Genomic DNA, 14,218 nt, shown 5'->3' on the forward strand with positions numbered 1-14,218 from the left:
CATCAATCATGTTGGACAAGCAAAGGTGTGACACAAATTGTCACACGTAACTTAGAAAAATCATAACTCAGCAATGATAAATGATAAAAATGCAAACTCAACACCAAAATGTCCAGCAAGATGTCTAGTTTACGCATGTAAAGTTTCATGAGCATTGGATAAGAATTGAGCATTTCACAATTGATATATCAAGGCAAGGTCAAAACATGACATGTATACACAAACCCTAGGGCAAAATTAAATCTAGCCAGGCACAATTTGCAAAATAATATTCATAAAAAACTAGAGACAAAATGTGACATAACAAAAAAAATCCACATATTTTTTGGATCAATTTTCTATTTATTATGAATTTATGAAGTGAGAAAAAAAATAAAAAAATGCATGAACAATGTACATGAACATGGCATGGGATTAAGGTGAAAATGAAATGGCATTTTGAAAAGTTGCTTTGGCCAGGATTCGAACCATGTAGGTTTTTGAATTAAAAGAGGCGCGCTGCATGGAGATCCCATGCAACCAATAGCGCGTAACCCTAAGAGCAAAGGCAACGGTTTTCTGAAACTTTTGGCAACGGATTTCTGTAGCATGCTTAAAACCAAAATCGTTGCCTTAGGACCTGCACTTCAACTTCTCAAACGCGACACACATGAACAGTAATGGCTTCAAGAACAGCATGAACATTGTTTCCAGTTTTCCAAATTGAACATATGTACATGTAAATCACTCATAGTACATCAAGAATCCACCATTAATTAAGCTTAAAACATCCTAAATCATGAGAATCGATCAACTTAAGTTTTGCACATGAAACTTTAAATCAACATAATTTGTTCAATAAAGCATGGATTTACATGGTTCAAAGCTCAGAATCACAAGCATTTCAAGATCTACAAGATTCACATAACAATTTCAAGAAATAAGAGACACGAATTTATGACCTCTTGAAGAGCAGTTCTTGAATTCGCGTTTTCCAGGCCTTGTAATGCTTAGATCTTCCTCTAGCAAGCTTGTGAAGTTGATTGGAAGAGGTCTTGATGTTCAATTGGCCTTGATTCAACAGAATTTGAAATTCACCATTGATGAACAAGCTTCATGTATGCTTCCAAACTGCACGAATTGGCTTGGTTCCTGCTTCAATCTTGATCCATAATGATGCTAGATGATGAATTGATCAAGAAAAATGCATGAGATGTGAAGAAATTTGGAGAAAAAATGAGAGAGAATTTTGAGAGACTTTGAGAATTTCTAGATCTAGAATTGGAAAATGTGAAAATTTTGTTATGATTTGTGTTATATATGCTTCACTAATCATGATTAATTAACCTCTAATCAAATGCTAATGACAAATGGTTAATTTTGGAGGTGTTTTGCAAAAATTGGGATTTCACCCTTATGCATGGGATGCATGTGAATAGTGCACGAATTTGCATTCATTTTCTCTCAAAATATTATTTTAAGGCCAATGGAATTGATAGAATGTGTAAACAATGCCTTATTTTTAAATTTTAATTTTCCCTCAAAAAATGCATTGAATTTTCAAATATTTATGTGAATGGAATGCATGCCATGTAATGCCAATTTTGGAAACTAGAAGTTAAAACAAGAATGTTGCAAAAAGAGCCACATGATTTGGACTTATGGTTTGAAAGTTATGCTCCTTTGAAGTTCAATGTTCACTTGACCAAGATTGATCCATATCTCTTCAACCACACATGAGAAATCCATGATCTTTGACTTTTTGGAAATGGGAGAACAAGACCTACAACTTTCATGTTCAACAAAATTTGATTTGAAGCTTTCTTGATGATGTAATCTTGAGGAGAAAACCTTTCCATTTTTGGCAATTTTGAATTACAAGTCACTTTCTATTTTTGGAAAGTTTTGTCTTGACTTTATTTTCTTCAATGTTGATGTTTGAAATGTCAAATGAGACTTGTTTGAACATGAATGAAGTATTTCTAACCACTTCCCACCTCCAAATCCAACAGTTGACTTGTGGTTGACTTTTTCAGTTGATAGATGACTTGGTCATGCACAAATGAACTTGGGCCTCAATCTCCTGATGAAATGGCTCCAAAATGAAACCCTAGCTTATACAAGCTCATTAAAAGCATATGATGATCCCCATCTCCATGAAAGACCCCATCTCCTTGTTAAACCCTGATTGGCATAATACCACTGATTAGGGTTGACCAGAGGTCAAAACCCTAATCCCAAGGCACATGATCAGGCACAATGAACCTCTTGGTGATGATAAGACCATGATGATGGTGATGTACCACTTCAAACAAGATAATAATCAATCTCCTTGAGAAACCAATAAACCCTAATTGAAGCACAAACCCTCAGATGGCTAGTGATCAATTCATGAGACCCTCAAGCTTGCATCTCTTAACCTCTTTATCTTCTGAGCAAGACTTAGGAGGATGACTTGCTTATGTTTCCACATGATATGCAATATGAAATGACTAATGCCCTAAAGATGAAATGCAATATGCTAAGCTAGTCCCAAGAGAGGAGGGCAAATTTTGAGGTGTTACAATATTTTTGTCAACGGAGCCATAGTACGCAATTCAACAAACCCCAGTCTGAGAAATTCGGGCAGCAATTCAGCGTAGGTCATTGGCAACGGGTCGAAACGTCGATCCGGCATTCTCTGTCTCGGTTGATAAGGACGTTGCTGTTGTTGTTATTGTGGCGGTAGTTGCACTCTCTGTTGTTGCTGTTGTTGTGGTTGAGGTGCTGGGATGGTTACAGCAGCAACCTGGCGATACTGACCTCTGTTCACATTTCTACGATGTTGCACAGCATTAGTTTCACCCTCACTCCTGCGAGGTGCCCCAGCAAATGGCTTCTTTGAAGATGAGGAACCAACATCCTGAATCTTCCCAGCTTTGATAAGGCTCTCTGTCCTCTCCCCACAGATTACCACATCGGAAAAACTACCAAACGGGCAGCTCCCCATCCGGTCCATGAATACACCTTGTAATGTCCCGATAAACATGTCAGTCAACTCCCTCTCCAGCATAAGGGGTTGCACCCGTGCAGCTAATTCTCGCATCTCTGGGCGTACTCCTTGAAACTCTCTCCAGATTTTTGACATAGACTCTGCAACTGAGTCCGGCTCGGAGGCATGTCCATATTATGTTTGTATTGCCTCAGAAAGGCTTCACCCAGATCTCTCCAACTTCGGATGGATTCTCTTTTCAGCTCCATGTACCAGTCCAAGGAAGCTCCAGACAAGCTATCCTGGAAGAAATACATCCACATCTTTTCGTCATCTGTATACGTAGAGATCTTCCTGTAATACGTCTGCACATGGGTGCGAGGACAAAAAGTATCGTTGTATTTGTCAAATGAGGGCGCTTTGAACTTGTAGGAAATTCTCAACCCTTCCACCAACCCCATATTCGTGACATCAAACCCCAAAGAGTTCTGACACTCCATGGCTCTGATCTTTTCAGCTAGGGCATCCACCTTCCGATCCCTCTCTTCAACTCTTACAACCTCATCATCTTCACTGAGCAGTGTGAACATGTCTTCCTGCCTGTCAACAAGCGGAGCAGGATGTCGAATGGGAGCACGGGTTGTCTGGCATTAACAGTCTCTGCAGCAAGAGGCTGTCCATTAATTCGAATACCCCTCAACTCATCACCCACGGCGTAGTCATTGACGGGAGCGGCAGCAACAACACCATCATTCACAGGTACACCCACTGGTGAAGCACGGCTAGATGGCATAATCACAGCTTCCTGTCTCTGGGTTAAGGCACGTAGCTCCTCTTGCCCTTGAACGACCCCTTGCATCATGGTCATGAATTGGGCCATATTAGCCCTCATCTCAGCCAACTCAGCTTGCAATTGGTCCATGTTCCTCTGTTGATTCAACCGGGTTGCGTAGCGGTGCGGACGTTGATCAGCAATCCTGCCTAAAACAGGAACCAGAGTGAGAAGTCTCGATCAAGAACACCTGTAATGCAAAATGATATGTGTATGATGCTAATGATGCATATGATGCACATGATATGTTCATTTCTCAGGCATTCAAGAGCCTAATTCATCTTTCAAGAAATGGCAACCTACAATACAACAAAGAAGCAACCACACAAGAATAATGAGCACAAGGTGAAACCAACAGTCTCCTCTACATACATGAGCAACAAGGATCATACAACAATATTCAGACAAAGATCCAAGTGATCAGAGTACAACAATGAATCCCATCCAACAATCCTGGAGGTGATTCTCAACATAAACATCAAATACAAGCTAAGAAAGATGTCCTCCAGGAATGAGCGTCTTCAGATACTGGCACTGGTCTATCAACAGGTCGCATTCTGAACATTCTGGCAGAGGAGTGATCTTCTCCTTCAATTGTCTTCTGAGCTCCACAACTTCTCCTCCAAGCTGGCTCTCTGATGCATGTCTCAAGTCTAGCTTGTTATCCCCTTTGTCTCTGGTTAGGTTAGAAGTTCTTTCCATGTTTAGGGGAACCACGTCGCCCTGATCCTCATGCCAGATGAGGTACGTAGGCAGGAGATTGAGCTGATCTCTCTGGGCACTTTTTTTCTTTTTGTGTGAGTTTGTTATCCTTTTCTGGTTGGAGTCTGATGTAAGTCCAGCGATTGGCATTCGGTTTCCAGTTTCTTTGTTTGGAGTCTGACGTAAGTCCAGCGATTGGCAGTCGGTTTCCTGTGTGTGTGTGTGTTTGTTGGTTCGGAGTCTGATGTAAGTCCAGCGATTGGCATTCAGTTTCCATGTTTGCCTGTTTGTGTGGAGTCTGACGTAAGTCCAGCGATTGGCAGTCGGTTTCCTGTGTTGGTTTTGTTTGGCGTGCGTTAGCCGAGCTACGAGTGCTCTGATTCTTCTCTGGTCAGAGAAGATACGTATGCATAGGATACGACATCCTAGCGAGCACGTTTCCCCTGTCCCGAACTACGTCGACTCTGATGTCTGTGCTTGACAGACTACGTAGGCCCAGGATGCGATATCCTGCCGAGTCCCGTTTCTTCTGTCTTTCTGTGTTTCTTTCCAGCGTGTGTGCAGTGTTTGAGCAGTCTTTAGCAACCTTCTTTCTATTCCTTTCGAGCGTGGATCCCGTCGAGTACGACGGATGCGTAGGGGTGCTAATACCTTCCCTTCGCATAACCGACTCCCGATCCCATCTTTCTCTGGTCGCGAGACCATGTCTTTTCCAGGTTTACTTCGAGCGTTTCCTTTCCCTCCTTTGGGATAAATAACGCACGGTGGCGGCTTTGTTGTTTCGTTTTCCCGCCGGTTTTTCGCGTAATGCGACAGGGTTTGCATTGAGAGAGATCACCAAGCACATTTGATTGTATCATAATTTATTTTTCATTATTTACTAAGCAAAATACCAAAAATATGTCAATGTATAATTTAACTCTTTTGTAGGTAATGTGTGTGCTCACCTATGCTCCATCAAGCTCATATATATGGTTTAAGACCCTCAATGCAAGGAGTGCAATCAAGAATTGGTTTGAATTGGTTCTAGGAATCATATATGGATCTCCATGATCTTTACATATCATTTTGATCAAGAAATCATCAAGAGTTTGAAGTTTGTCTACCTTGGAAACCCTAATTCATCTGGGTATCTTGTGTGACTTCTTCAGCAAGTTTCTTCATCAATTGTTCAAATATTTCAAGAGATACCTTACATTATATCATCTTACACATATATGATCCTCCATGAGTACCAAATCTCAAGAGAATATCAAGCTAGCAAGTTGGTTCATGGTGGTTAACCAGAGAAAGTCACTGGTCAAAACTGGGGTTCCCTAGACCCTATCTCCTATAATTTTTGTCATATCAAAATAAATCCAAGAGAAAAGTTACTAAAAGTGACATTCCAAACAACTTTCATGTTGAAATCAAAAGCTAGTGTTTCTTGGAAAGTCATTTTTTATGGTGAAAGATTATAGGTCATTTTGTCTGAACCCTAGTTTGGAGGTCAACTTCCCAAGACCATAACTTGCTCAATTTTTATGAGATGAAAGCTGTCATACCCTAATTTTCAACCCTAAGATGATGCCACCATCATTTGTATCATTTACATGACATCTAGAATCTTTGCACTACTAACCTATTGAAAATAAAAAAAAGATTTTCTATTTGGTTTGTCTTAAGCTAGGGTTTTGCACCAAGAGCTCTCAAAGATTGATCAATTAAGACTTGGCATGAGTTTTAAAATTTCAAACTCCTCATCCTTCCCAAGTAATCAACTGACTTCCATCAATAAGAATCAATTTCAAGATCATTTCATCTCAGATTTATCAAGGCCAGAGTTCATCTGATACCCTTAACTAGGGTTTTGACACAAAGTCAACTGATTGACTTTTTAGCCAAGGCATGATCCCAAAGCTTTAAGTATGGCTCAAATACTTCAAATACATAATAAGTGATCCATTCACATCATCCAATATGCCTAAGAGATCCCATTCATTAAAGATTGCAAGAATTGGATTCATCCGATACAAAGTCAACTAAGGCAAAGTCAAAGTTTGACTTTCAACATTTTTGGTCAACCATGGACTTATCAACTCAAGGATAATGAAAATATGTTTGATGGATTCATTTTATAAAGAATAAACAAGAAATTTGAGGTTACTTGCAAAAAGGGCAAGATTTGGTTTTGTAAATTTTTCTAAGTTATGAAAAAATACATGTTCAAGTACCCATCTTTCCAAGGCCATAACTTATGATCCAGACCACCATTTTCTTTGCTCCAATGATAATATTAAAGGTATTACTTCATACTTCAACTTTTTCCTTGATGATTGATTCCCAAAAAATGCAAGGCTTTCAAGTTATGAAGCCATGAAGTTGGTACCATAATTCAACCAAATCTGCCTTAAAAAAGTGGCCTACTTTATCATATTTGAGCTAGGAGTTTCGAAGAGTTGAAGTTGGCTCTCCAAATCTGAATTTCGGGTCATTTTCATGACAAATTCATCATGTAACCTTGAGCCAAAGCTACATGATCTTGCTTTACAGGCTATATTGATTCTAAATCTCACCTTAATCATAAGACTACACAAACCGTTGATGTATTATACTAGGTATTGAGCCATTGACCAAGTCTTGATGCCATATTTAGAAGGTTTTGCAAAAAGCTTCATATCCATTTTGATAAAGGCCAACTTTTCCAACCACTCTTGCATTGAGCTTCTAACTTGTTTCTTCTGATCATACTTAACCTCTAAACCAGAAGCAACATCCTAAAAGTACCTCTAAACTCCTTCTTTCACTCCATCTTTTCATCATGATTCATTATGATTTTTTGTGCAAAATGAAACCAAGTCACCAAACTAGCATTCCAATTGAACCAATATTGCTTTCTGCAAGTTACATGAACCATATGGAGCCTCTATAAATAAAGAGACAAGTCTCATAACTCAACACACTAGAATTGGCACAAAAAGTCCATTGTAGCATATTCTTCAAACCTCAAACTTCCAAATTCCATTGTGCTTGTATTTTCTCCAAACCAACACTTCAAGCAACTTCTAAACATCCATCAGAAGTTGTCCAAACACTTGAACAAATTCTGTAACAACTCTACCATCATCTTCCAAATAACATTTTCATAACTTACAACTTGATTTGGAAAGGAAGAACCAAACACTCTCAGCTCAAGCCAACTATTCAAACACCTTCCTAGAGGTGTAAGAAAGTTGTTCAAATCATAAAATCACATATGGAACACCCCTACTCCCAAGGACGATTTTCATTTTTGAGGTATGTATTCATTTATGCAATTCATGATTTAAGGCATCATTTTGCATCATTCTTGTTACCATTACACTTGCCAAGATGTCAGGAACAAAACCCCTATGATCATTGGTCTTAATCGGTGATGTATGGAATTTAATTTTAAATTCAATTTTTAGGGTTCATATGCATTTTATTTGATTTCTGGATATTTATGAAAAATAAATGAAATTGGTGAGTACCATTAGATTCCTTGTGAAATTCTAAGCAGTTTTGGTCTTTACAACTTTTGATTTCGTTAAGAATTGAGAGAGTTAGAGCTTTGACAATATGTGAAAATGGTGGAAACTATGGACTACGGAATGAATGAGGAAGATGAAGTTTGGAGCCATTTTTTAAATTTTAAAAGTCACTTTAATATATATTTTAATTGATGTAACTGAATACTTGAATTGTCATTGCGCACCAGTGGTAAAACACTGGTTTGTTAAGTTACTGTGTGTGGGTTCATTTTTCTTCATAACTTCAAATATCCACAACTTCTTGATCCTTTAACATTTTTGACCCATTATTTTTGAAATGTGTTCATGAGAATGTCTATTTTATGGTGACACCAAAAAATCATAAAAAATATTATTTATTTCACCACTTTTGATTGGATAGAAAAACATGTGTTTTAAGTGTTTTTTAAGGCTCCTAATTGATTCTTTTGGCTTATGTCTTATTTGTTCTTGATGTTGGAAGTTTGTATGATTAAAGAATAGTCTTTTAAATGTTGATTTTTATCCTTAACATGTTTGAACTTGATTGTCTTCATACAATGTATCAATTGATTCACCTTAAAAACATGGTTTAATGAATGGTTAGGAGGTGATTAGGTTTCCACTTAAGTTTGGTCTTATCATGAACTTTAATTCAAATATAATGTTTGTTTTATTAAGACTTATAATGTGATGCATGTTTGACCTAAATTTATTCATGTTATACTTACCATGTACCAATGAATGCTTTCACCATGTCAAATATGATTTTGTCTTCACCATCAATATGTGGTTTCTTGTGATGTTATGTGAAACATCGTCGTTGTCTTGTTTATGTTTATCTCAATGCCTAAAAACCATGGTTAATATTATTATCCATACCTCACTCACCTTGTGATTGCCATTGTACTTAGCCATATTTTTTACCCTAATGATAATGCATGTTCAACCTTGTTATTGTTTATATCCAAGGGAAAGGAATCATGACATTTTTTTCATTTTGCATGTGTGTGTTCATCTGCATTCTATACAACTTTGCTTCCCCTTAATCCAAAAACTTCTAGATACAATCTTAGGTTCCCCTCAATTTAAACCCTAGGATTCTATCTCTATCTTCTTCTTATGACCACTTTCTTAATAAACTTTGACTTATCTCATTGTTTCTCCTTTTATTTCTTAATCAAATGCTTCAAAACATTTAAGAATATTCAAAGATCTTTTCATAAGACCTAAAAAACACAAACTTAATTCAAACCCTTTGCCACTTTGGCTTTTCCATGTTTAAAACCTTTTCATAAAAGGATTAGACATGAGTCATCCCTAGTTGAGATTTAAATCTCCTACCCTATAACATTGTTGAGCTTTGTATTGATTCTTTTCCATTTGGAAGAGGTATGTGGCATACTTGTTGATTCTATATCCAAGTGAGAGCCCTTCTTTCAATTTGATGCAAAGATCTATCTTCCACATGTATGTGGTGGTTTAAATGTGAGTTTTCTCCTTAAGATGACAATTTGTCTCTTTCTCATAAAATCAACCCCAACAAATCCCTTCTTACTTTTGAACCCGAACTACGAGGTTTTGATCCTTCACGGGTACGTAGGCATAAGACTCAATGTCTTTCCAAATCATCAAACAATAAAAAGATGTTCTTTTTCTCATATCCCCAATCAAATAGCAAACAATTTTAAACCAAACACATATATTTAAAAGGTTCCTGTAGAGTACTACAGATGATTAGGATGCTAATACATTCCCTTTTCATAACACACCCCCGTACCTTTAAAATCTACCCCCCCCTTTTGCTTAACTTAAGTTTAACCTTTTTAGCTTTACATATACATATTGGGTTTATTTTTGAATCTTTTCCCCTTCCCTTGGATAAATTAAAGTTCGGTGGTGATATTTTGATTCATGAGTCAAGTCTAATCAATAGCTTGGTCTCTGATTCTTCACCGCGACAGAAATGGAGACTTCACTGGGGAAATATCTATTAAGTGGGTGATACCTAACTTGTTTATATGTGTTTATTATCATTTGTTGCTATGTTTTCTTGAGTTTCATTATGGAGATCTATAAGTGGTGACGAAATCCTAACCCGGATTAGAGAATGCAAATAAGATAGGATGGTGGTATAATCAAAGTTACATGTCTGGAGTAATCCTAAGCATGATTAACATATGATATAACCCCGTTCAGTGGAGACCCCTTTGATGGTAATATTTGTTGTTACGAGTAAATCCTAGTAGCATTATTATCTTCGATTTGGGAGTCTTAGAAACTGAGGACCTTTAGAACCCTTTCAACCTCTCTAAGCCTTTTTAGGATGTAGTGCGAAGATTATCTAGGTGTAAAATCTGAGTTAATTGTTACGCGATGCTACACTCAGACGAGTTTCTCTTGAGAATATTATTGGTCTGCGAGCAAGTCGTTAAACCGATAATATCCGAAAGATGGATCTATGACTCTGGGGACCACTTTAGAACCTTATTCTACAGGTACAAAATAAATCTATTAGTTCATACATTGTGGGATGGTTAGACCCTTGGCTCCGTGCTTAATGTCAAAACCCTAAACTCATATTTGTGATACATTCATTCATGCACTCATGCATCCATAAAAACCTTTTGCATAAAAACCAAGAAACTCTATAGTTTTCTTTTGCAAATATCGATAGGTAAAATGGAACTTGGAAGGAGGAATACCAAGAAATACACTTTCAAATGTCCTGAAGAGTTGAAGGAGCTTGGTTCTATGATAGTTAGTCTATAGGATTTCAGAGCTCAGTATGGAAGACTTATGGGTATCTTGAAGACCAAGGTTGAAGATGGAGTTCTCAACACCCTGGTACAGTTTTATGATCCACTCTACCATTGCTTCACATTTCTAGACTACCAGCTTACGCATACTCTAGAAGAATACTCTTATTGGTTCGGTTTTCCAATCTCTGACAAATTACCATTCAGTGGTTAAGAGAAGACCCCTACAACAGCAGCTATTGCAGAAGCACTTCACCTAGAAACTTCTGTTGTGAAGGACAACTTCACTAAAAAAGGGGGGATTCTAGGTCTAACCTCTAGGTTCTTGTTGGCGAAAGCCTTTATCTTTGCAGAAGTAGATAGTAGAGATGCCTTTGAAGCCATTTTTGCTCTACTCATTTATAGAATTGTACTCTTCCCAAACATTGATGACTTCGTGGATGTTAATGCTATACGAATCCTCTTAATTGGTAACCCAGTACCCATATTACTTGGAGATACCTACCATTCTATCCATCACGGGACTAAGAAAGGTGGTGTAACCATTCTTTGTTGTGCACCTCTCCTATATAAGTGGTTTATTTCTCACTTACCCAGATCCAGGCTCTTCAGGGAGAATCCACGGAAGCTCAGATGGTCTCAGAGGTTCATGTCCATTGATCAAGGGAGTATACATTGGTATGACCCCTCCTATGATGTTGGAGTAATTATTGATAGTTGTGGTGAATTTCCTAATGTACCTCTCCTTGGTGTACATGGGGGAATTAACTACAACCCCATCCTTGCCAGACGCCAGTTAGGATATCCTATGGTGGATAAACCCGATAACCTTCTGTTGTCAGGTTTCTTTTACCTCAATGAAGAAGAGAGTTCTGGTCTGAAGGATAGAATCATACATGCTTGGCGCCACATTCACAGGAAAGGAAAAGACCGATTAGGAAGAAAGAATTGTGTTGCTTTTGAGCCCTACACCCAATGGGTTTGTGCTAGAGCCAGTGAACTTAAGATGCCATATGCTCTTGAGAAGCCCTCATTCCCTTATGCTATAACATCATCATCCACCATTCCTATTGAGAATAGGGAAGAGTTTTAAGAAGTTTTGGATAGGTTGAAATTGGAAAGAGATATGTTGATTCTAAGTGTTGGCAGCAATTTTGGGAAAACAAAGAGTGTTCACAAGATGTCATGTGTGATGTCTTAACATGAGATATCCTATGTACCTGCTGGAGTTAAAGAACATGTGCAAGCATGATTGTTTCAGAATGCCACATACAATGACAAGGCTTCTGATATTGGTTGTACCTGCTGGAGCTTATATGGAAGACATGTTCATGCAGGATTGTTTCAGATGACATACACAATGTCATGGTATCTGATATGGCTGTACCTGCTTTAAAAGGAAATTGGATTATGCAGGATTTTTCCAGGATGTCAGACCCGATGTCATGACATCCTGTACACAAAACATTCAGTATGAATGTCTGGTGTTTTGTGATTGCACAATTAATGGCAATCTTTGGATGATTGAAGATATGGCTAGCTGGCGCATTCAATCATGGATTACAACCAGATTTGCTTATTTTCCAAGGATATCTCTACAGCTGTTATAAAAAGATTTGATTGGAAAATATATTTAGGGTTTTCAAGATGTCCAATGCTTCTATAAAAAGGGACTTAGAAAACATGTTTGTATACACAACCAAGACTAAGCGAAATAGAGAGAGAGAGAGAGAGAGTTAGGGTTTGTGTCTGTTTAGTCGTAAGACTTGTAGGTCATTCAAGTCATCCATTGATGATTGAATTGGACTGATTTGTGGTTGTAATTTGTCACTCTAAAGATGTTAAGCAAGAGTGTGTGTCCACTTGATCAAAGCTGTGAAGCAAGATCAAGTGTGTGTCTTCTTGATCAAAGCTGTGAAGCAAGATCAAGAGTGTATCTTCTTGATTGAAGCTGTGAAGTAAAATCAAGAGTTTGTAATTGAAAAGTATTTTCTTTTCACAAGGGATTGTTGTTTAAGATCACTGGTGTGTGATTGTAAGGGAAGTGAGTGGGTACTCATATCTAAGAGTGCTTAGGTAGAAGTTGCACGGGTAGAGATTAGGTGAGAAAGACTGTAACTTGTTCAAATGTACGGATAGTCTTTGAACTAATTCTATTTTAGTGAATTTCCTTCCTGGCTTGGTAGCCCCCAGACGTAGGTGAGTTGCACCGAACTGGGTTAACAATTGCTTGTGCTATTCTGTTTATTTATTCATTGTGTGTTGACAGATATCAGTGTCGTAACATTACCTTCGACATCTTATATCTGATACCAGAATTTCAATTGGTATCAGAGTAGGCATCCTGCTCTGGTTCTGGGTGAGATCTAGGGACAATACTTTCTGGTACAATTGAAAGAGATAGAGGATCTGTTCATAGGCCACCAATTTGGGATGGTTCTAACTATGACTATTGGAAACCTAGAATGGTAGCCTTTTTAAAATCCCTTGATAACAAGGCTTGGAAAGTTGTGTTGACAGGCTGGGTGCACCCTGTAGTCACTAAAGAAGGAGAAGCCTCTACTGAGAAGAAGCCTGAAGAACAATGGTCGAAGGAGGAGGATGATCTTGCTCTTGGAAACATTCTAGATGAAATCTCTAGCTTGCTCGAAAATGAAGAAAGGACCATTTAGTCATTCAAAGAGCCTATGGAAGTAATCAACTTGGGGTTTAAAGAGGATAGAAAAGAAGTCAAAGTTGGAGCACTGCTCACGCCAGAGGTCAAAGAGAGGATGATGGAGCTTCTCCGAGAATATACCGATGTGTTTGCTTGGTCATACCAAGACATGCCAGGGTTAGACACCGATATTGTGGAGCATCATTTACCGTTGAGGCCAGAGTGTCCACCGATTAAGCAAAATTTAAGAAGAACTCCGTCGGACATGGCGATCAAAATCAAATAGGAAGTGCAAAAGCAGATTGATGCAGGTTTCCTTGTCACATCAGAATATCCACAGTGGTTGGCCAAGATTGTGCCAGTTCCCAAGAAGGACAGAAAGGTTCGCATGTGCGTTGACTATAGAGATCTAAATAAAGCCAGTCCTAAGGATGACTTTCCTCTGCCACACATTGACATGTTGGTAGATAGCACCGCCAAGTTCAAGGTCTTCTCTTTCATGGATGGATTTTCCGATTACAATCAAATCAAAATGGCGCCCGAAGATATGGAAAAAATAGCTTTTATTACACATTGGGGCACATTTTGCTACAATATAATGCCTTTCGGCTTGAAGAATGCTGGTGCCACCTATCAACGAGCTATGACTACTCTTTTTCATGACATGATGCATAAAGAGATTTAAGTCTATGTAGATGATATGATAGCAAAATCAAAGACTGAGGAAGATCATGTTGAGTATCTTTCGAAACTGTTTCAGCGTTTGAGAAAATACAAACTCCGCTTGAACCCAAACAAATGCACCTTTGG

Source organism: Lathyrus oleraceus, chromosome 2, assembly GCF_024323335.1.
Source record: "Lathyrus oleraceus cultivar Zhongwan6 chromosome 2, CAAS_Psat_ZW6_1.0, whole genome shotgun sequence".
NCBI lineage: Eukaryota > Viridiplantae > Streptophyta > Magnoliopsida > Fabales > Fabaceae > Lathyrus > Lathyrus oleraceus.